Below are 21542 nucleotides of genomic sequence, written 5' to 3'. Positions count from 1 at the left end.
GTGATTTTCATGCTTCCAGGGGCTCGGGAAGTGAATTAAATACCATTTGGAGGAATTTAATGTTCAAGCAAAAACGGCTGATTTTCGACAAAAGAGATAACACCCCCCCCCATTACGTCATGCTTCAGAAATGTGGAAAATGGTCCGTTTTCAAATGTTTTATTTTTGAACGTCAGTTCACATTTGTAGGTGGATCATCAGTGTTAGAGCTAAAATTAGCATGTTTAAAGTGATTTTCATGCTTCCAGGGGCCCTAAACACAAGATTTATGGAATGGTTAAAAGTGCATGAAAATGGCCAATTTACTCACTCTGAGTTCTCAAAAAGGGTTTCTTCACCCCGGGAAGTAAATTAAATACTATTTGGAGGCATTTAATGTTCGAGCAAAAACGGCTGATTTTCGACAAAAGAGATAACACCCCCCCCATTACGTCATGCTTCAGAAATGTGGAAAATGGTCCGTTTTCAAATGTTTTATTTTTGAACGTCAGTTCACATTTGTAGGTGGATCATCAGTGTTAGAGCTAAAATTAGCATGTTTAAAGTGATTTTCATGCTTCCAGGGGCCCTAAACACAAGATTTATGGAATGGTTAAAAGTGCATGAAAATGGCCAATTTACTCACTCTGAGTTCTCAAAAAGGGTTTCTTCACCCCGGGAAGTGAATTAAATACTATTTGGAGGCATTTAATGTTCGAGCAAAAACGGCTGATTTTCGACAAAAGAGATAACATCCCCCCATTACGTCATGCTTCAGAAATGTGGAAAATGGTCCTTTTTCAAATGTTTTATTTTTGAACGTCAGTTCACATTTGTAGGTGGATCATCAGTGTTAGAGCTAAAATTAGCATGTTTAAAGTGATTTTCATGCTTCCAGGGGCCCTAAACACAAGATTTATGGAATGGTTAAAAGTGCATGAAAATGGCCAATTTACTCACTCTGAGTTCTCAAAAAGGGTTTCTTCACCCCGGGAAGTGAATTAAATACCATTTGGAGGCATTTAATGTTCGAGCAAAAACGGCTGATTTTCGACAAAAGAGATACCCCCCCATTACGTCATGCTTCAGAAATGTGGAAAATGGTCCGTTTTCAAATGTTTTATTTTTGAACGTCAGTTCACATTTTTAGGTGGATCATCAGTGGTAGAGCTAAAATTAGCATGTTTAAAGTGATTTTCATGCTTCCAGGGGCTCGGGAAGTGAATTAAATACCATTTGGAGGCTTTTAATGTTCAAGCAAAAACGGCTGATTTTCGAGAAAAGAGATAACACCCCCCCATTACGTCATGCTTCAGAAATGTGGAAAATGGTCCGTTTTCAAATGTTTTATTTTTGAACGTCAGTTCACATTTGTAGGTGGATCATCAGTGTTAGAGCTAAAATTAGCATGTTTAAAGTGATTTTCATGCTTCCAGGGGCCCTAAACACAAGATTTATGGAATGGTTAAAAGTGCATGAAAATGTCCAATTTACTCACTCTGAGTTCTCAAAAAGGGTTTCTTCACCCCGGGAAGTGAATTAAATACCATTTGGAGGCATTTAATGTTCGAGCAAAAACGGCTGATTTTCGACAAAAGAGATAACACCCCCACATTACGTCATGCTTCGGAAATGTGGAAAATGGTCTGTTTTCAAATGTTTTATTTTTGAACGTCAGTTCACATTTGTAGGTGGATCATCAGTGTTAGAGCTAAAATTAGCACGTTTAAAGTGATTTTCATGCTTCCTGGGTCCCTAAACACAAGATGTATGGAATGGTTAAAAGTGCATGAAAATGGCCAATTTACTCACTCTGAGTTCTCAAAAAGGGTTTCTTCACCCCGGGAAGTGAATTAAATACCATTTGGAGGCATTTAATGTTCGAGCAAAAACTGCTGATTTTCGACAAAAGAGATAACACCCCCCCATTACGTCATGCTTCAGAAATGTGGAAAATGGTCCGTTTTCAAATGTTTTAGTTTTTGAACGTCAGTTCACATTTGTAGGTGGATCATCAGTGTTAGAGCTAAAATTAGCATGTTTAAAGTTATTTTCATGCTTCCAGGGGCTCGGGAAGTGAATTAAATACCTTTTGGAGGCATTTAATGTTCAAGCAAAAACGGCTGATTTTCGACAAAAGAGATAACACCCCCCCCCATTACGTCATGCTTCAGAAATGTGGAAAATGGTCTGTTTTCAAATGTTTTATTTTTGAACGTCAGTTCACATTTGTAGGTGGATCATCAGTGTTAGAGCTAAAATTAGCATGTTTAAAGTGATTTTCATGCTTCCAGGGGCCCTAAACACAAGATTTATGGAATGGTTAAAAGTGCATGAAAATGGCCAATTTACTCACTCTGAGTTCTCAAAAAGGGTTTCTTCACCCCGGGAAGTAAATTAAATACTATTTGGAGGCATTTAATGTTCGAGCAAAAACGGCTGATTTTCGACAAAAGAGATAACACCCCCCCATTACGTCATGCTTCAGAAATGTGAAAACGGTCCGTTTTCAAATGTTTTATTTTTGAACGTCAGATCACATTTGTAGGTGGATCATCAGTGTTAGAGCTAAAATTAGCATGTTTAAAGTGATTTTCATGCTTCCAGGGGCCCTAAACACAAGATTTATGGAATGGTTAAAAGTGCATGAAAATGGCCAATTTACTCACTCTGAGTTCTCAAAAAGGGTTTCTTCACCCCGGGAAGTGTATTAAATACCATTTGGAGGCATTAAATGTTCGAGCAAAAACGGCTGATTTTCGACAAAAGAGATAACACCCCCCCATTACGTCATGCTTCAGAAATGTGGAAAATGGTCTGTTTTCAAATGTTTTATTTTTGAACCTCAGTTCACATTTGAAGGTGGATCATCAGTGTTAGAGCTAAAATTAGCATGTTTAAAGTGATTTTCATGCTTCCATGGGCTCGGGAAGGTAATTAAATACCATTTGGAGGCATTTAATGTTCAAGCAAAAACGGCTGATTTTCGACAAAAGAGATAACACCCCCCATTACGTCATGCTTCAGAAATGTGGAAAATGGTCCGTTTTCAAATGTTTTATTTTTGAACGTCAGTTCACATTTGTAGGTGGATCATCAGTGTTAGAGCTAAAATTAGCATGTTTAAAGTGATTTTCATGCTTCCAGGGGCCCTAAACACAAGATTTATGGAATGGTTAAAAGTGCATGAAAATGGCCAATTTACTCACTCTGAGTTCTCAAAAAGGGTTTCTTCACCCCGGGAAGTGAATTAAATACTATTTGGAGGCATTTAATGTTCGAGCAAAAACGGCTGATTTTCGACAAAAGAGATAACACCCCCCCCATTACGTCATGCTTCAGAAATGTGGAAAATGGTCCGTTTTCAAATGTTTTATTTTTGAACGTCAGTTCACATTTGTAGGTGGATCATCAGTGTTAGAGCTAAAATGAGCATGTTTAAAGTGATTTTCATGCTTCCAGGGGCTCGGGAAGTGAATTAAATACCATTTGGAGGCATTTAATTTTCAAGCAAAAATGGCTGATTTTCGACAAAAGAGATAACACCCCCCCATTACGTCATGCTTCAGAAATGTGGAAAATGGTCCGTTTTCAAATGTTTTATTTTTGAACGTCAGTTCACATTTGTAGGTGGATCATCAGTGTTAGAGCTAAAATTAGCATGTTTAAAGTGATTTTCATGCTTCCAGGGGCCCAAAACACAAGATTTATGGAATGGTTAAAAGTGCATGAAAATGGCCAATTTACTCACTCTGAGTTCTCAAAAAGGGTTTCTTCACCCCGGGAAGTGAATTAAATACCATTTGGAGGCATTTAATGTTCGAGCAAAAACGGCTGATTTTCGTCAAAAGAGATAACACCCCCCCATTACGTCATGCTTCAGAAATGTGGAAAATGGTCCGTTTTCAAATGTTTTATTTTTGAACCTCAGTTCACATTTGTAGGTGGATCATCGGTGTTAGAGCTAAAATTAGCATGTTTAAAGTGATTTTCATGCTTCCATGGGCTTGGGAAGGTAATTAAATACCATTTGGAGGCATTTAATGTTCAAGCAAAAACGGCTGATTTTCTACAAAAGAGATAACACCCCCCCATTACGTCATGCTTCAGAAATGTGGAAAATGGTCCGTTTTCAAATGAATTATTTTTGAACGTCAGTTCACATTTGTAGGTGGATCATCAGTGTTAGAGCTAAAATTAGCATGTTTAAAGTGATTTTCATGCTTCCAGGGGCTCGGGAAGTGAATTAAATACCATTTGGAGGAATTTAATGTTCAAGCAAAAACGGCTGATTTTCGACAAAAGAGATAACACCCCCCCATTACGTCATGCTTCAGAAATGTGGAAAATGGTCCGTTTTCAAATGTTTTATTTTTGAACGTCAGTTCACATTTGTAGGTGGATCATCAGTGTTAGAGCTAAAATTAGCATGTTTAAAGTGATTTTCATGCTTCCAGGGGCCCTAAACACAAGATTTATGGAATGGTTAAAAGTGCATGAAAATGGGCAATTTACTCACTCTGAGTTCTCAAAAAGGGTTTCTTCACCCCGGGAAGTAAATTAAATACTATTTGGAGGCATTTAATGTTCGAGCAAAAACGGCTGATTTTTGACAAAAGAGATAACACCCCCCCATTACATCATGCTTCAGAAATGTGGAAAATGGTCCGTTTTCAAATGTTTTATTTTTGAACGTCAGTTCACATTTGTAGGTGGATCATCAGTGTTAGAGCTAAAATTAGCATGTTTAAAGTGATTTTCATGCTTCCAGGGGCTCGGGAAGTGAATTAAATACCATTTGGAGGAATTTAATGTTCAAGCAAAAACGGCTGATTTTCGACAAAAGAGATAACACCCCCCCCATTACGTCATGCTTCAGAAATGTGGAAAATGGTCCGTTTTCAAATGTTTTATTTTTGAACGTCAGTTCACATTTGTAGGTGGATCATCAGTGTTAGAGCTAAAATTAGCATGTTTAAAGTGATTTTCATGCTTCCAGGGGCCCTAAACACAAGATTTATGGAATGGTTAAAAGTGCATGAAAATGGCCAATTTACTCACTCTGAGTTCTCAAAAAGGGTTTCTTCACCCCGGGAAGTAAATTAAATACTATTTGGAGGCATTTAATGTTCGAGCAAAAACGGCTGATTTTCGACAAAAGAGATAACACCCCCCCCATTACGTCATGCTTCAGAAATGTGGAAAATGGTCCGTTTTCAAATGTTTTATTTTTGAACGTCAGATCACATTTGTAGGTGGATCATCAGTGTTAGAGCTAAAATTAGCATGTTTAAAGTGATTTTCATGCTTCCAGGGGCCCTAAACACAAGATTTATGGAATGGTTAAAAGTGCATGAAAATGGCCAATTTACTCACTCTGAGTTCTCAAAAAGGGTTTCTTCACCCCGGGAAGTGAATTAAATACTATTTGGAGGCATTTAATGTTCGAGCAAAAACGGCTGATTTTCGACAAAAGAGATAACACCCCCCCCCCCATTACGTCATGCTTCAGAAATGTGGAAAATGGTCCGTTTTCAAATGTTTTATTTTTGAACCTCAGTTCACATTTGTAGGTGGATCATCGGTGTTAGAGCTAAAATTAGCATGTTTAAAGTGATTTTCATGCTTCCATGGGCTTGGGAAGGTAATTAAATACCATTTGGAGGCATTTAATGTTGAAGCAAAAACGGCTGATTTTCTACAAAAGAGATAACACCCCCCCATTACGTCATGCTTCAGAAATGTGGAAAATGGTCCGTTTTCAAATGAATTATTTTTGAACGTCAGTTCACATTTGTAGGTGGATCATCAGTGTTAGAGCTAAAATTAGCATGTTTAAAGTGATTTTCATGCTTCCAGGGGCCCTAAACACAAGATTTATGGAATGGTTAAAAGTGCATGAAAATGGCCAATTTACTCACTCTGAGTTCTCAAAAAGGGTTTCTTCACCCCGGGAAGTGAATTAAATACTATTTGGAGGCATTTAATGTTCGAGCAAAAACGGCTGATTTTCGACAAAAGAGATAACACCCCCCATTACATCATGCTTCAGAAATGTGGAAAATGGTCCGTTTTCAAATGTTTTATTTTTGAACGTCAGTTCACATTTGTAGGTGGATCATCAGTGTTAGAGCTAAAATTAGCATGTTTAAAGTGATTTTCATGCTTCCAGGGGCTCGGGAAGTGAATTAAATACCATTTGGAGGAATTTAATGTTCAAGCAAAAACGGCTGATTTTCGACAAAAGAGATAACACCCCCCCCATTACGTCATGCTTCAGAAATGTGGAAAATGGTCCGTTTTCAAATGTTTTATTTTTGAACGTCAGTTCACATTTGTAGGTGGATCATCAGTGTTAGAGCTAAAATTAGCATGTTTAAAGTGATTTTCATGCTTCCAGGGGCCCTAAACACAAGATTTATGGAATGGTTAAAAGTGCATGAAAATGGCCAATTTACTCACTCTGAGTTCTCAAAAAGGGTTTCTTCACCCCGGGAAGTAAATTAAATACTATTTGGAGGCATTTAATGTTCGAGCAAAAACGGCTGATTTTCGACAAAAGAGATAACACCCCCCCATTACGTCATGCTTCAGAAATGTGGAAAATGGTCCGTTTTCAAATGTTTTATTTTTGAACGCTAGTTCACATTTGTAGGTGGATCATCAGTGTTAGAGCTAAAATTAGCATGTTTAAAGTGATTTTCATGCTTCCATGGGCTCGTGAAGGTAATTAAATACCATTTGGAGGCATTTAATGTTCAAGCAAAAACGGCTGATTTTCCACAAAAGAGATAACACCCCCCCATTACGTCATGCTTCAGAAATGTGGAAAATGGTCCATCTTTCAAATGTTTTATTTTTGAACGTCAGTTCACATTTGTAGGTGGATCATCAGTTTTAGAGCTAAAATTAGCATGTTTAAAGTGATTTTCATGCTTCCAGGGGCCCTAAACACAAGATTTATGGAATGGTTAAAAGTGCATGAAAATGGCCAATTTACTCACTCTGAGTTCTCAAAAAGGGTTTCTTCACCCGGGAAGTGAATTAAATACCATTTGGAGGCATTTAATGTTCGAGCAAAAATGGCTGATTTTCGACAAAAGAGATAACACCCCCCCATTACGTCATGCTTCAGAAATGTGGAAAATGGTCTGTTTTGAAATGTTTTATTTTTGAACCTCAGTTCACATTTGTAGGTGGATCATCGGTGTTAGAGCTAAAATTAGCATGTTTAAAGTGATTTTCATGCTTCCATGGGCTCGGGAAGGTAATTAAATACCATTTGGAGGCATTTAATGTTCAAGCAAAAACAGCTGATTTTCGACAAAAGAGATAACACCCCCCCATTACGTCATGCTTCAGAAATGTGGAAAATGGTCCGTTTTCCAATGTTTTATTTTTGAACGTCAGTTCACATTTGTTGGTGGATCATCAGTGTTAGAGCTAAAATTAGCATGTTTAAAGTGATTTTCATGCTTCCAGGGGCCCTAAACACAAGATTTATGGAATGGTTAAAAGTGCATGAAAATGGCCAATTTACTCACTCTGAGTTCTCAAAAAGGGTTTCTTCACCCCGGGAAGTGAATTAAATACTATTTGGAGGCATTTAATGTTCGAGCAAAAACGGCTGATTTTCGACAAAAGAGATAACACCCCCCCATTACGTCATGCTTCAGAAATGTGGAAAATGGTCCGTTTTCAAATGTTTTATTTTTGAACGTCAGTTCACATTTGTAGGTGGATCATCAGTGTTAGAGCTAAAATTAGCATGTTTAAAGTGATTTTCATGCTTCCAGGGGCTCGGGAAGTGAATTAAATACCATTTGGAGGCATTTAATGTTCAAGCAAAAACGGCTGATTTTCGACAAAAGAGATAACACCCCCCCCATTACGTCATGCTTCAGAAATGTGGAAAATGGTCCGTTTTCAAATGTTTTATTTTTGAACGTCAGTTCACATTTGTAGGTGGATCATCAGTGTTAGAGCTAAAATTAGCATGTTTAAAGTGATTTTCATGCTTCCAGGGGCCCTAAACACAAGATTTATGGAATGGTTAAAAGTGCATGAAAATGGCCAATTTACTCACTCTGAGTTCTCAAAAAGGGTTTCTTCACCCCGGGAAGTAAATTAAATACTATTTGGAGGCATTTAATGTTCGAGCAAAAACGGCTGATTTTCGACAAAAGAGATAACACCACCCCATTACGTCATGCTTCAGAAATGTGGAAAAAGGTCCGTTTTCAAATGTTTTATTTTTGAACGTCAGTTCACATTTGTAGGTGGATCATCAGTGTTAGAGCTAAAATTAGCATGTTTAAAGTGATTTTCATGCTTCCATGGGCTCGGGAAGGTAATTAAATACCATTTGGAGGCATTTAATGTTCAAGCAAAAACGGCTGATTTTCGACAAAAGAGATAACACCCCCCCATTACGTCATGCTTCAGAAATGTGAAAAATGGTCCGTTTTCAAATGTTTTATTTTTGAACGTCAGTTCCCATTTGTAGGTGGATCATCAGTGTTAGAGATAAAATTAGCATGTTTAAAGTGATTTTCATGCTTCCAGGGGCTCGGGAAGTGAATTAAATACCATTTGGAGGCATTTAATGTTCAAGCAAAAACGGCTGATTTTCGACAAAAGAGATAACACCCCCCCATTACGTCATGCTTCAGAAATATGGAAAATGGTCCATTTTCAAATGTTTTATTTGTGAACGTCAGTTCACATTTGTAGGTGGATCATCAGTGTTAGAGCTAAAATTAGCATGTTTAAAGTGATTTTCATGCTTCCAGGGGCCCTAAACACAAGATTTATGGAATGGTTAAAAGTGCATGAAAATGGCCAATTTACTCACTCTGAGTTCTCAAAAAGGGTTTCTTCACCCCGGGAAGTGAATTAAATACTATTTGGAGGCATTTAATGTTCGAGCAAAAACGGCTGATTTTCGACAAAAGAGATAACACCCCCCCATTACGTCATGCTTCAGAAATGTGGAAAATGGTCCGTTTTCAAATGTTTTATTTTTGAACGTCAGTTCACATTTGTAGGTGGATCATCAGTGTTAGAGCTAAAATTAGCATGTTTAAAGTGATTTTCATGCTTCCAGGGGCTCGGTAAGTGAATTAAATACCATTTGGAGGCATTTAATGTTCAAGCAAAAATGGCTGATTTTCGACAAAAGAGATAACACCCCCCCATTACGTCATGCTTCAGAAATGTGGAAAATGGTCCGTTTTCAAATGTTTTATTTTTGAACGTCAGTTCACATTTGTAGGTGGATCATCAGTGTTAGAGCTAAAATTAGCATGTTTAAAGTGATTTTCATGCTTCCAGGGGCCCTAAACACAAGATTTATGGAATGGTTAAAAGTGAATGAAAATGGCCAATTTACTCACTCTGAGTTCTCAAAAAGGGTTTCTTCACCCCGGGAAGTTAATTAAATACCATTTGGAGGCATTTAATGTTCGAGCAAAAACGGCTGATTTTCGACAAAAGAGATAACACCCCCCATTACGTCATACTTCAGAAATGTGGAAAATGGTCTGTTTTCAAATGTTTTATTTTTGAACGTCAGTTCACATTTGTAGGTGGATCATCAGTGTTAGAGCTAAAATGAGCACGTTTAAAGTGATTTTCATGCTTCCAGGGTCCCTAAACACAAGATTTATGGAATGGTTAAAAGTGCATGAAAATGGCCAATTTACTCACTCTGAGTTCTCAAAAAGGGTTTCTTCACCCCGGGAAGTGAATTAAATACCATTTGGAGGCATTTAATGTTCGAGCAAAAAATGGCTGATTTTCGACAAAAGAGATAACACCCCCCCCATTACGTCATGCTTCAGAAATGTGGAAAATGGTCCGTTTTCAAATGTTTTATTTTTGAACGTCAGTTCACATTTGTAGGTGGATCATCAGTGTTAGAGCTAAAATTACCATGTTTAAAGTGATTTTCATGCTTCCAGGGGCCCTAAACACAAGATTAATGGAATGGTTATAAGTGCATGAAAATGGCCAATTTACTCACTCTGAGTTCTCAAAAAGGGTTTCTTCACCCCGGGAAGTGAATTAAATACCATTTGGAGGCATTTAATGTTCGAGCAAAAACGGCTGATTTTCGACAAAAGAGATAACACCCCCCATTACGTCATACTTCAGAAATGTGGAAAATGGTCTGTTTTCAAATGTTTTATTTTTGAACGTCAGTTCACATTTGTAGGTGGATCATCAGTGTTAGAGCTAAAATTAGCACGTTTAAAGTGATTTTCATGCTTCCAGGGTCCCTAAACACAAGATTTATGGAATGGTTAAAAGTGCATGAAAATGGCCAATTTACTCACTCTGAGTTCTCAAAAAGGGTTTCTTCACCCCGGGAAGTGAATTAAATACCATTTGGAGGCATTTAATGTTCGAGCAAAAAATGGCTGATTTTCGACAAAAGAGATAACACCCCCCCCATTACGTCATGCTTCAGAAATGTGGAAAATGGTCCGTTTTCAAATGTTTTATTTTTGAACGTCAGTTCACATTTGTAGGTGGATCATCAGTGTTAGAGCTAAAATTACCATGTTTAAAGTGATTTTCATGCTTCCAGGGGCCCTAAACACAAGATTTATGGAATGGTTATAAGTGCATGAAAATGGCCAATTTACTCACTCTGAGTTCTCAAAAAGGGTTTCTTCACCCCGGGAAGTGAATTAAATACCATTTGGAGGCATTTAATGTTCGAGCAAAAACGGCTGATTTTCGACAAAAGAGATAACACCCCCCATTACGTCATGCTTCAGAAATGTGGAAAATGGTCCGTTTTCAAATGTTTTATTTTTGAACGTCAGTTCACATTTGTAGGTGGATCATCAGTGTTAGAGCTAAAATTAGCATGTTTAAAGTGATTTTCATGCTTCCAGGGGCTCGGGAAGTGAATTAAATACCATTTGGAGGCATTTAATGTTCAAGCAAAAACGGCTGATTTTCGACAAAAGAGATAACACCCCCCCCATTACGTCATGCTTCAGAAATGTGGAAAATGGTCCGTTTTCAAATGTTTTATTTTTGAACGTCAGTTCACATTTGTAGGTGGATCATCTGTGTTAGAGCTAAAATTAGCATGTTTAAAGTGATTTTCATGCTTCCAGGGGCCCTAAACACAAGATTTATGGAATGGTTAAAAGTGCATGAAAATGGCCAATTTACTCACTCTGAGTTCTCAAAAAGGGTTTCTTCACCCCGGGAAGTGAATTAAATACTATTTGGAGGCATTTAATGTTCGACTAAAAACGGCTGATTTTCGACAAAAGAGATAACACCCCCCCATTACGTCATGCTTCAGAAATGTGGGAAATGGTCCGTTTTCAAATGTTTTATTTTTGAACGTCAGTTCCCATTTGTAGGTGGATTATCAGTGTTAGAGCTAAAATTAGCATGTTTAAAGTGATTTTCATGCTTCCAGGGGCTCGGGAAGTGAATTAAATACCATTTGGAGGCATTTAATGTTCAAGCAAAAACGGCTGATTTTCGACAAAAGAGATAACACCCCCCCATTACGTCATGCTTCAGAAATGTGGAAAATGGTCCGTTTTCAAATGTTTTATTTTTGAACGTCAGTTCACATTTGTAGGTGGATCATCTGTGTTAGAGCTAAAATTAGCATGTTGAAAGTGATTTTCATGCTTCCAGGGGCCCTAAACACAAGATTTATGGAATGGTTAAAAGTGCATGAAAATGGCCAATTTACTCACTCTGAGTTCTCAAAAAGGGTTTCTTCACCCCGGGAAGTGAATTAAATACCATTTGGAGGCATTTAATGTTCGAGCAAAAACGGCTGATTTTCGACAAAAGAGATACCCCCCCATTACGTCATGCTTCAGAAATGTGGAAAATGGTCCGTTTTCAAATGTTTTATTTTTGAACGTCAGTTCACATTTTTAGGTGGATCATCAGTGGTAGAGCTAAAATTAGCATGTTTAAAGTGATTTTCATGCTTCCAGGGGCCCTAAACACAAGATTTATGGAATAGTTAAAAGTGCATGAAAATGTCCAATTTACTCACTCTGAGTTCTCAAAAAGGGTTTCTTCACCCCGGGAAGTGAATTAAATACCATTTGGAGGCATTTAATGTTCGAGCAAAAACGGCTGATTTTCGACAAAAGAGATAACACCCCCACATTACGTCATGCTTCGGAAATGTGGAAAATGGTCTGTTTTCAAATGTTTTATTTTTGAACGTCAGTTCACATTTGTAGGTGGATCATCAGTGTTAGAGCTAAAATTAGCACGTTTAAAGTGATTTTCATGCTTCCTGGGTCCCTAAACACAAGATGTATGGAATGGTTAAAAGTGCATGAAAATGGCCAATTTACTCACTCTGAGTTCTCAAAAAGGGTTTCTTCACCCCGGGAAGTGAATTAAATACCATTTGGAGGCATTTAATGTTCGAGCAAAAACTGCTGATTTTCGACAAAAGAGATAACACCCCCCCATTACGTCATGCTTCAGAAATGTGGAAAATGGTCCGTTTTCAAATGTTTTATTTTTGAACGTCAGTTCACATTTGTAGGTGGATCATCAGTGTTAGAGCTAAAATTAGCATGTTTAAAGTTATTTTCATGCTTCCAGGGGCTCGGGAAGTGAATTAAATACCTTTTGGAGGCATTTAATGTTCAAGCAAAAACGGCTGATTTTCGACAAAAGAGATAACACCCCCCCCCATTACGTCATGCTTCAGAAATGTGGAAAATGGTCCGTTTTCAAATGTTTTATTTTTGAACGTCAGTTCACATTTGTAGGTGGATCATCAGTGTTAGAGCTAAAATTAGCATGTTTAAAGTGATTTTCATGCTTCCAGGGGCCCTAAACACAAGATTTATGGAATGGTTAAAAGTGCATGAAAATGGCCAATTTACTCACTCTGAGTTCTCAAAAAGGGTTTCTTCACCCCGGGAAGTAAATTAAATACTATTTGGAGGCATTTAATGTTCGAGCAAAAACGGCTGATTTTCGACAAAAGAGATAACACCCCCCCATTACGTCATGCTTCAGAAATGTGAAAATGGTCCGTTTTCAAATGTTTTATTTTTGAACGTCAGATCACATTTGTAGGTGGATCATCAGTGTTAGAGCTAAAATTAGCATGTTTAAAGTGATTTTCATGCTTCCAGGGGCCCTAAACACAAGATTTATGGAATGGTTAAAAGTGCATGAAAATGGCCACTTTACTCACTCTGAGTTCTCAAAAAGGGTTTCTTCACCCCGGGAAGTGTATTAAATACCATTTGGAGGCATTAAATGTTCGAGCAAAAACGGCTGATTTTCGACAAAAGAGATAACATCCCCCCATTACGTCATGCTTCAGAAATGTGGAAAATGGTCTGTTTTCAAATGTTTTATTTTTGAACCTCAGTTCACATTTGAAGGTGGATCATCAGTGTTAGAGCTAAAATTAGCATGTTTAAAGTGATTTTCATGCTTCCATGGGCTCGGGAAGGTAATTAAATACCATTTGGAGGCATTTAATGTTCAAGCAAAAACGGCTGATTTTCGACAAAAGAGATAACACCCCCCATTACGTCATGCTTCAGAAATGTGGAAAATGGTCCGTTTTCAAATGTTTTATTTTTGAACGTCAGTTCACATTTGTAGGTGGATCATCAGTGTTAGAGCTAAAATTAGCATGTTTAAAGTGATTTTCATGCTTCCAGGGGCCCTAAACACAAGATTTATGGAATGGTTAAAAGTGCATGAAAATGGCCAATTTACTCACTCTGAGTTCTCAAAAAGGGTTTCTTCACCCCGGGAAGTGAATTAAATACTATTTGGAGGCATTTAATGTTCGAGCAAAAACGGCTGATTTTCGACAAAAGAGATAACACCCCCCCCATTACGTCATGCTTCAGAAATGTGGAAAATGGTCCGTTTTCAAATGTTTTATTTTTGAACGTCAGTTCACATTTGTAGGTGGATCATCAGTGTTAGAGCTAAAATGAGCATGTTTAAAGTGATTTTCATGCTTCCAGGGGCTCGGGAAGTGAATTAAATACCATTTGGAGGCATTTAATGTTCAAGCAAAAATGGCTGATTTTCGACAAAAGAGATAACACCCCCCCATTACGTCATGCTTCAGAAATGTGGAAAATGGTCCGTTTTCAAATGTTTTATTTTTGAACGTCAGTTCACATTTGTAGGTGGATCATCAGTGTTAGAGCTAAAATTAGCATGTTTAAAGTGATTTTCATGCTTCCAGGGGCCCTAAACACAAGATTTATGGAATGGTTAAAAGTGCATGAAAATGGCCAATTTACTCACTCTGAGTTCTCAAAAAGGGTTTCTTCACCCCGGGAAGTAAATTAAATACTATTTGGAGGCATTTAATGTTCGAGCAAAAACGGCTGATTTTCGAGAAAAGAGATAACACCCCCCCATTACGTCATGCTTCAGAAATGTGGAAAATGGTCCGTTTTCAAATGTTTTATTTTTGAACGTCAGTTCACATTTGTAGGTGGATCATCAGTGTTAGAGCTAAAATTAGCATGTTTAAAGTGATTTTCATGCTTCCAGGGGCCCAAAACACAAGATTTATGGAATGGTTAAAAGTGCATGAAAATGGCCAATTTACTCACTCTGAGTTCTCAAAAAGGGTTTCTTCACCCCGGGAAGTGAATTAAATACCATTTGGAGGCATTTAATGTTCGAGCAAAAACGGCTGATTTTCGTCAAAAGAGATAACACCCCCCCATTACGTCATGCTTCAGAAATGTGGAAAATGGTCCGTTTTCAAATGAATTATTTTTGAACCTCAGTTCACATTTGTAGGTGGATCATCGGTGTTAGAGCTAAAATTAGCATGTTTAAAGTGATTTTCATGCTTCCAGGGGCTCGGGAAGTGAATTAAATACCATTTGGAGGAATTTAATGTTCAAGCAAAAACGGCTGATTTTCGACAAAAGAGATAACACCCCCCCATTACGTCATGCTTCAGAAATGTGGAAAATGGTCCGTTTTCAAATGTTTTATTTTTGAACGTCAGTTCACATTTGTAGGTGGATCATCAGTGTTAGAGCTAAAATTAGCATGTTTAAAGTGATTTTCATGCTTCCAGGGGCCCTAAACACAAGATTTATGGAATGGTTAAAAGTGCATGAAAATGGCCAATTTACTCACTCTGAGTTCTCAAAAAGGGTTTCTTCACCCCGGGAAGTAAATTAAATACTATTTGGAGGCATTTAATGTTCGAGCAAAAACGGCTGATTTTCGACAAAAGAGATAACACCCCCCCATTACATCATGCTTCAGAAATGTGGAAAATGGTCCGTTTTCAAATGTTTTATTTTTGAACGTCAGTTCACATTTGTAGGTGGATCATCAGTGTTAGAGCTAAAATTAGCATGTTTAAAGTGATTTTCATGCTTCCAGGGGCTCGGGAAGTGAATTAAATACCATTTGGAGGAATTTAATGTTCAAGCAAAAACGGCTGATTTTCGACAAAAGAGATAACACCCCCCCCCATTACGTCATGCTTCAGAAATGTGGAAAATGGTCCGTTTTCAAATGTTTTATTTTTGAACGTCAGTTCACATTTGTAGGTGGATCATCAGTGTTAGAGCTAAAATTAGCATGTTTAAAGTGATTTTCATGCTTCCAGGGGCCCTAAACACAAGATTTATGGAATGGTTAAAAGTGCATGAAAATGGCCAATTTACTCACTCTGAGTTCTCAAAAAGGGTTTCTTCACCCCGGGAAGTAAATTAAATACTATTTGGAGGCATTTAATGTTCGAGCAAAAACGGCTGATTTTCGACAAAAGAGATAACACCCCCCCATTACGTCATGCTTCAGAAATGTGGAAAATGGTCCGTTTTCAAATGTTTTATTTTTGAACGTCAGTTCACATTTGTAGGTGGATCATCAGTGTTAGAGCTAAAATTAGCATGTTTAAAGTGATTTTCATGCTTCCATGGGCTCGTGAAGGTAATTAAATACCATTTGGAGGCATTTAATGTTCAAACAAAAACGGCTGATTTTCCACAAAAGAGATAACACCCCCCCATTACGTCATGCTTCAGAAATGTGGAAAATGGTCCGTTTTCAAATGTTTTATTTTTGAACGTCAGTTCCCATTTGTAGGTGGATTATCAGTGTTAGAGCTAAAATTAGCATGTTTAAAGTGATTTTCATGCTTCCAGGGGCTCGGGAAGTGAATTAAATACCATTTGGAGGCATTTAATGTTCAAGCAAAAACGGCTGATTTTCGACAAAAGAGATAACACCCCCCCATTACGTCATGCTTCAGAAATATGGAAAATGGTCCGTTTTCAAATGTTTTATTTTTGAACGTCAGTTCACATTTGTAGGTGGATCATCAGTGTTAGAGCTAAAATTAGCATGTTTAAAGTGATTTTCATGCTTCCAGGGGCCCTAAACACAAGATTTATGGAATGGTTAAAAGTGCATGAAAATGGCCAATTTACTCACTTTGAGTTCTCAAAAAGGGTTTCTTCACCCCGGGAATTAAATTAAATACTATTTGGAGGCATTGAATGTTCGAGCAAAAACGGCTGATTTTCGACAAAAGAGATAACGCCCCCCCATTACGTCATGCTTCAGAAATGTGGAAAATGGTCCATCTTTCAAATGTTTTATTTTTTAACGTCAGTTCACATTTGTAGGTGGATCATCAGTTTTAGAGCTAAAATTAGCATGTTTAAAGTGATTTTCATGCTTCCAGGGGCCCTAAACACAAGATTTATGGAATGGTTATAAGTGCATGAAAATGGCCAATTTACTCACTCTGAGTTCTCAAAAAGGGTTTCTTCACCCCGGGAAGTGAATTAAATACCATTTGGAGGCATTTAATGTTCGAGCAAAAACGGCTGATTTTCGACAAAAGAGATAACACCCCCCATTACGTCATGCTTCAGAAATGTGGAAAATGGTCCGTTTTCAAATGTTTTATTTTTGAACGTCAGTTCACATTTGTAGGTGGATCATCAGTGTTAGAGCTAAAATTAGCATGTTTAAAGTGATTTTCATGCTTCCAGGGGCTCGGGAAGTGAATTAAATACCATTTGGAGGCATTTAATGTTCAAGCAAAAACGGCTGATTTTCGACAAAAGAGATAACACCCCCCCCATTACGTCATGCTTCATAAATGTGGAAAATGGTCCGTTTTCAAATGTTTTATTTTCGAACGTCAGTTCACATTTGTAGGTGGATCATCTGTGTTAGAGCTAAAATTAGCATGTTTAAAGTGATTTTCATGCTTCCAGGGGCCCTAAACACAAGATTTATGGAATGGTTAAAAGTGCATGAAAATGGCCAATTTACTCACTCTGAGTTCTCAAAAAGGGTTTCTTCACCCCGGGAAGTGAATTAAATACTATTTGGAGGCAGTTTAATGTTCGACTAAAAACGGCTGATTTTCGACAAAAGAGATAACACCCCCCCATTACGTCATGCTTCAGAAATGTGGGAAATGGTCAGTTTTCAAATGTTTTATTTTTGAAACGTCAGTTCACATTTGTAGGTGGATCATCAGTGTTAGAGCTAAAAATTACCATGTTTAAAGTGATTTTCATGCTTCCAGGGGCTCGGGAAGTGAATTAAATACCATTTGGAGGCATTTAATGTTCAAGCAAAAACGGCTGATTTTCGACAAAAGAGATAACACCCCCCCCATTACGTCATGCTTCAGAAATGTGGGAAATGGTCCGTTTTCAAATGTTTTATTTTTGAACGTCAGTTCACATTTGTAGGTGGATCATCTGTGTTAGAGCTAAAATTAGCATGTTTAAAGTGATTTTCATGCTTCCAGGGGCCCTAAACACAAGATTTATGGAATGGTTAAAAGTGCATGAAAATGGTCAATTTACTCACTCTGAGTTCTCAAAAAGGGTTTCTTCACCCCGGGAAGTGAATTAAATACTATTTGGAGGCATTTAATGTTCGACTAAAAACGGCTGATTTTCGACAAAAGAGATAACACCCCCCCATTACGTCATGCTTCAGAAATGTGGGAAATGGTCCGTTTTCAAATGTTTTATTTTTGAACGTCAGTTCACATTTGTAGGTGGATCATCAGTGTTAGAGCTAAAAATTACCATGTTTAAAGTGATTTTCATGCTTCCAGGGGCTCGGGAAGTGAATTAAATACCATTTGGAGGCATTTAATGTTCAAGCAAAAACGGCTGATTTTCGACAAAAGAGATAACACCCCCCCATTACGTCATGCTTCAGAAATGTGGAAAATGGTCCTTTTTCAAATGTTTTATTTTTGAACGTCAGTTCACATTTGTAGGTGGATCATCAGTGTTAGAGCTAAAATTAGCATGTTTAAAGTGATTTTCATGCTTCCAGGGGCCCTAAACACAAGATTTATGGAATGGTTAAAAGTGCATGAAAATGGCCAATTTACTCACTCTGAGTTCTCAAAAAGGGTTTCTTCACCCCGGGAAGTGAATTAAATACTATTTGGAGGCATTTAATGTTCGAGCAAAAACGGCTGATTTTCGACAAAAGAGATAACATCCCCCCATTACGTCATGCTTCAGAAATGTGGAAAATGGTCCGTTTTCAAATGTTTTATTTTTGAACGTCAGTTCACATTTGTAGGTGGATCATCAGTGTTAGAGCTAAAATTAGCATGTTTAAAGTGATTTTCATGCTTCCAGGGGCCCTAAACACAAGATTTATGGAATGGTTAAAAGTGCATGAAAATGGCCAATTTACTCACTCTGAGTTCTCAAAAAGGGTTTCTTCACCCCGGGAAGTGAATTAAATACCATTTGGAGGCATTTAATGTTCGAGCAAAAACGGCTGATTTTCGACAAAAGAGATACCCCCCCATTACGTCATGCTTCAGAAATGTGGAAAATGGTCCGTTTTCAAATGTTTTATTTTTGAACATCAGTTCACATTTTTAGGTGGATCATCAGTGGTAGAGCTAAAATTAGCATGTTTAAAGTGATTTTCATGCTTCCAGGGGCTCGGGAAGTGAATTAAATACCATTTGGAGGCTTTTAATGTTCAAGCAAAAACGGCTGATTTTCGAGAAAAGAGATAACACCCCCCATTACGTCATGCTTCAGAAATGTGGAAAATGGTCCGTTTTCAAATGTTTTATTTTTGAACGTCAGTTCACATTTGTAGGTGGATCATCAGTGTTAGAGCTAAAATTAGCATGTTTAAAGTGATTTTCATGCTTCCAGGGGCCCTAAACACAAGATTTATGGAATGGTTAAAAGTGCATGAAAATGTCCAATTTACTCACTCTGAGTTCTCAAAAAGGGTTTCTTCACCCCGGGAAGTGAATTAAATACCATTTGGAGGCATTTAATGTTCGAGCAAAAACGGCTGATTTTCGACAAAAGAGATAACACCCCCACATTACGTCATGCTTCGGAAATGTGGAAAATGGTCTGTTTTCAAATGTTTTATTTTTGAACGTCAGTTCACATTTGTAGGTGGATCATCAGTGTTAGAGCTAAAATTAGCACGTTTAAAGTGATTTTCATGCTTCCTGGGTCCCTAAACACAAGATGTATGGAATGGTTAAAAGTGCATGAAAATGGCCAATTTACTCACTCTGAGTTCTCAAAAAGGGTTTCTTCACCCCGGGAAGTGAATTAAATACCATTTGGAGGCATTTAATGTTCGAGCAAAAACTGCTGATTTTCGACAAAAGAGATAACACCCCCCCATTACGTCATGCTTCAGAAATGTGGAAAATGGTCCGTTTTCAAATGTTTTATTTTTGAACGTCAGTTCACATTTGTAGGTGGATCATCAGTGTTAGAGCTAAAATTAGCATGTTTAAAGTTATTTTCATGCTTCCAGGTGCTCGGGAAGTGAATTAAATACCTTTTGGAGGCATTTAATGTTCAAGCAAAAACGGCTGATTTTCGACAAAAGAGATAACACCCCCCCCCATTACGTCATGCTTCAGAAATGTGGAAAATGGTCCGTTTTCAAATGTTTTATTTTTGAACGTCAGTTCACATTTGTAGGTGGATCATCAGTGTTAGAGCTAAAATTAGCATGTTTAAAGTGATTTTCATGCTTCCAGGGGCCCTAAACACAAGATTTATGGAATGGTTAAAAGTGCATGAAAATGGCCAATTTACTCACTCTGAGTTCTCAAAAAGGGTTTCTTCACCCCGGGAAGTAAATTAAATACTATTTGGAGGCATTTAATGTTCGAGCAAAAACGGCTGATTTTCGACAAAAGAGATAACACCCCCCCATTACGTCATGCTTCAGAAATGTGAAAATGGTCCGTTTTCAAATGTTTTATTTTTGAACGTCAGATCACATTTGTAGGTGGATCATCAGTGTTAGAGCTAAAATTAGCATGTTTAAAGTGATTTTCATGCTTCCAGGGGCCCTAAACACAAGATTTATGGAATGGTTAAAAGTGCATGAAAATGGCCAATTTACTCACTCTGAGTTCTCAAAAAGGGTTTCTTCACCCCGGGAAGTGTATTAAATACCATTTGGAGGCATTAAATGTTCGAGCAAAAACGGCTGATTTTCGACAAAAGAGACAACACCCCCCATTACGTCATGCTTCAGAAATGTGGAAAATGGTCTGTTTTCAAATATTTTATTTTTGAACCTCAGTTCACATTTGAAGGTGGATCATCAGTGTTAGAGCTAAAATTAGCATGTTTAAAGTGATTTTCATGCTTCCATGGGCTCGGGAAGGTAATTAAATACCATTTGGAGGCATTTAATGTTCAAGCAAAAACGGCTGATTTTAGACAAAAGAGATAACACCCCCCATTACGTCATGCTTCAGAAATGTGGAAAATGGTCCGTTTTCAAATGTTTTATTTTTGAACGTCAGTTCACATTTGTAGGTGGATCATCAGTGTTAGAGCTAAAATTAGCATGTTTAAAGTGATTTTCATGCTTCCAGGGGCCCTAAACACAAGATTTGTGGAATGGTTAAAAGTGCATGAAAATGGCCAATTTACTCACTCTGAGTTCTCAAAAAGGGTTTCTTCACCCCGGGAAGTGAATTAAATACTATTTGGAGGCATTTAATGTTCGAGCAAAAACGGCTGATTTTCGACAAAAGAGATAACACCCCCCCATTACGTCATGCTTCAGAAATGTGGAAAATGGTCCGTTTTCAAATGTTTTATTTTTGAACGTCAGTTCACATTTGTAGGTGGATCATCAGTGTTAGAGCTAAAATGAGCATGTTTAAAGTGATTTTCATGCTTCCAAGGGCTCGGGAAGTGAATTAAATACCATTTGGAGGCATTTAATGTTCAAGCAAAAATGGCTGATTTTCGACAAAAGAGATAACACCCCCCCATTACGTCATGCTTCAGAAATGTGGAAAATGGTCCGTTTTCAAATGTTTTATTTTTGAACGTCAGTTCACATTTGTAGGTGGATCATCAGTGTTAGAGCTAAAATTAGCATGTTTAAAGTGATTTTCATGCTTCCAGGGGCCCTAAACACAAGATTTATGGAATGGTTAAAAGTGCATGAAAATGGCCAATTTACTCACTCTGAGTTCTCAAAAAGGGTTTCTTCACCCCAGGAAGTAAATTAAATACTATTTG

Source organism: Lissotriton vulgaris, unplaced genomic scaffold, assembly GCF_964263255.1.
Source record: "Lissotriton vulgaris unplaced genomic scaffold, aLisVul1.2 SCAFFOLD_359, whole genome shotgun sequence".
In the NCBI taxonomy this organism is placed as follows: Eukaryota; Metazoa; Chordata; class Amphibia; order Caudata; family Salamandridae; genus Lissotriton; species Lissotriton vulgaris.
Note: the sequence above shows the minus strand (reverse complement) of the source record.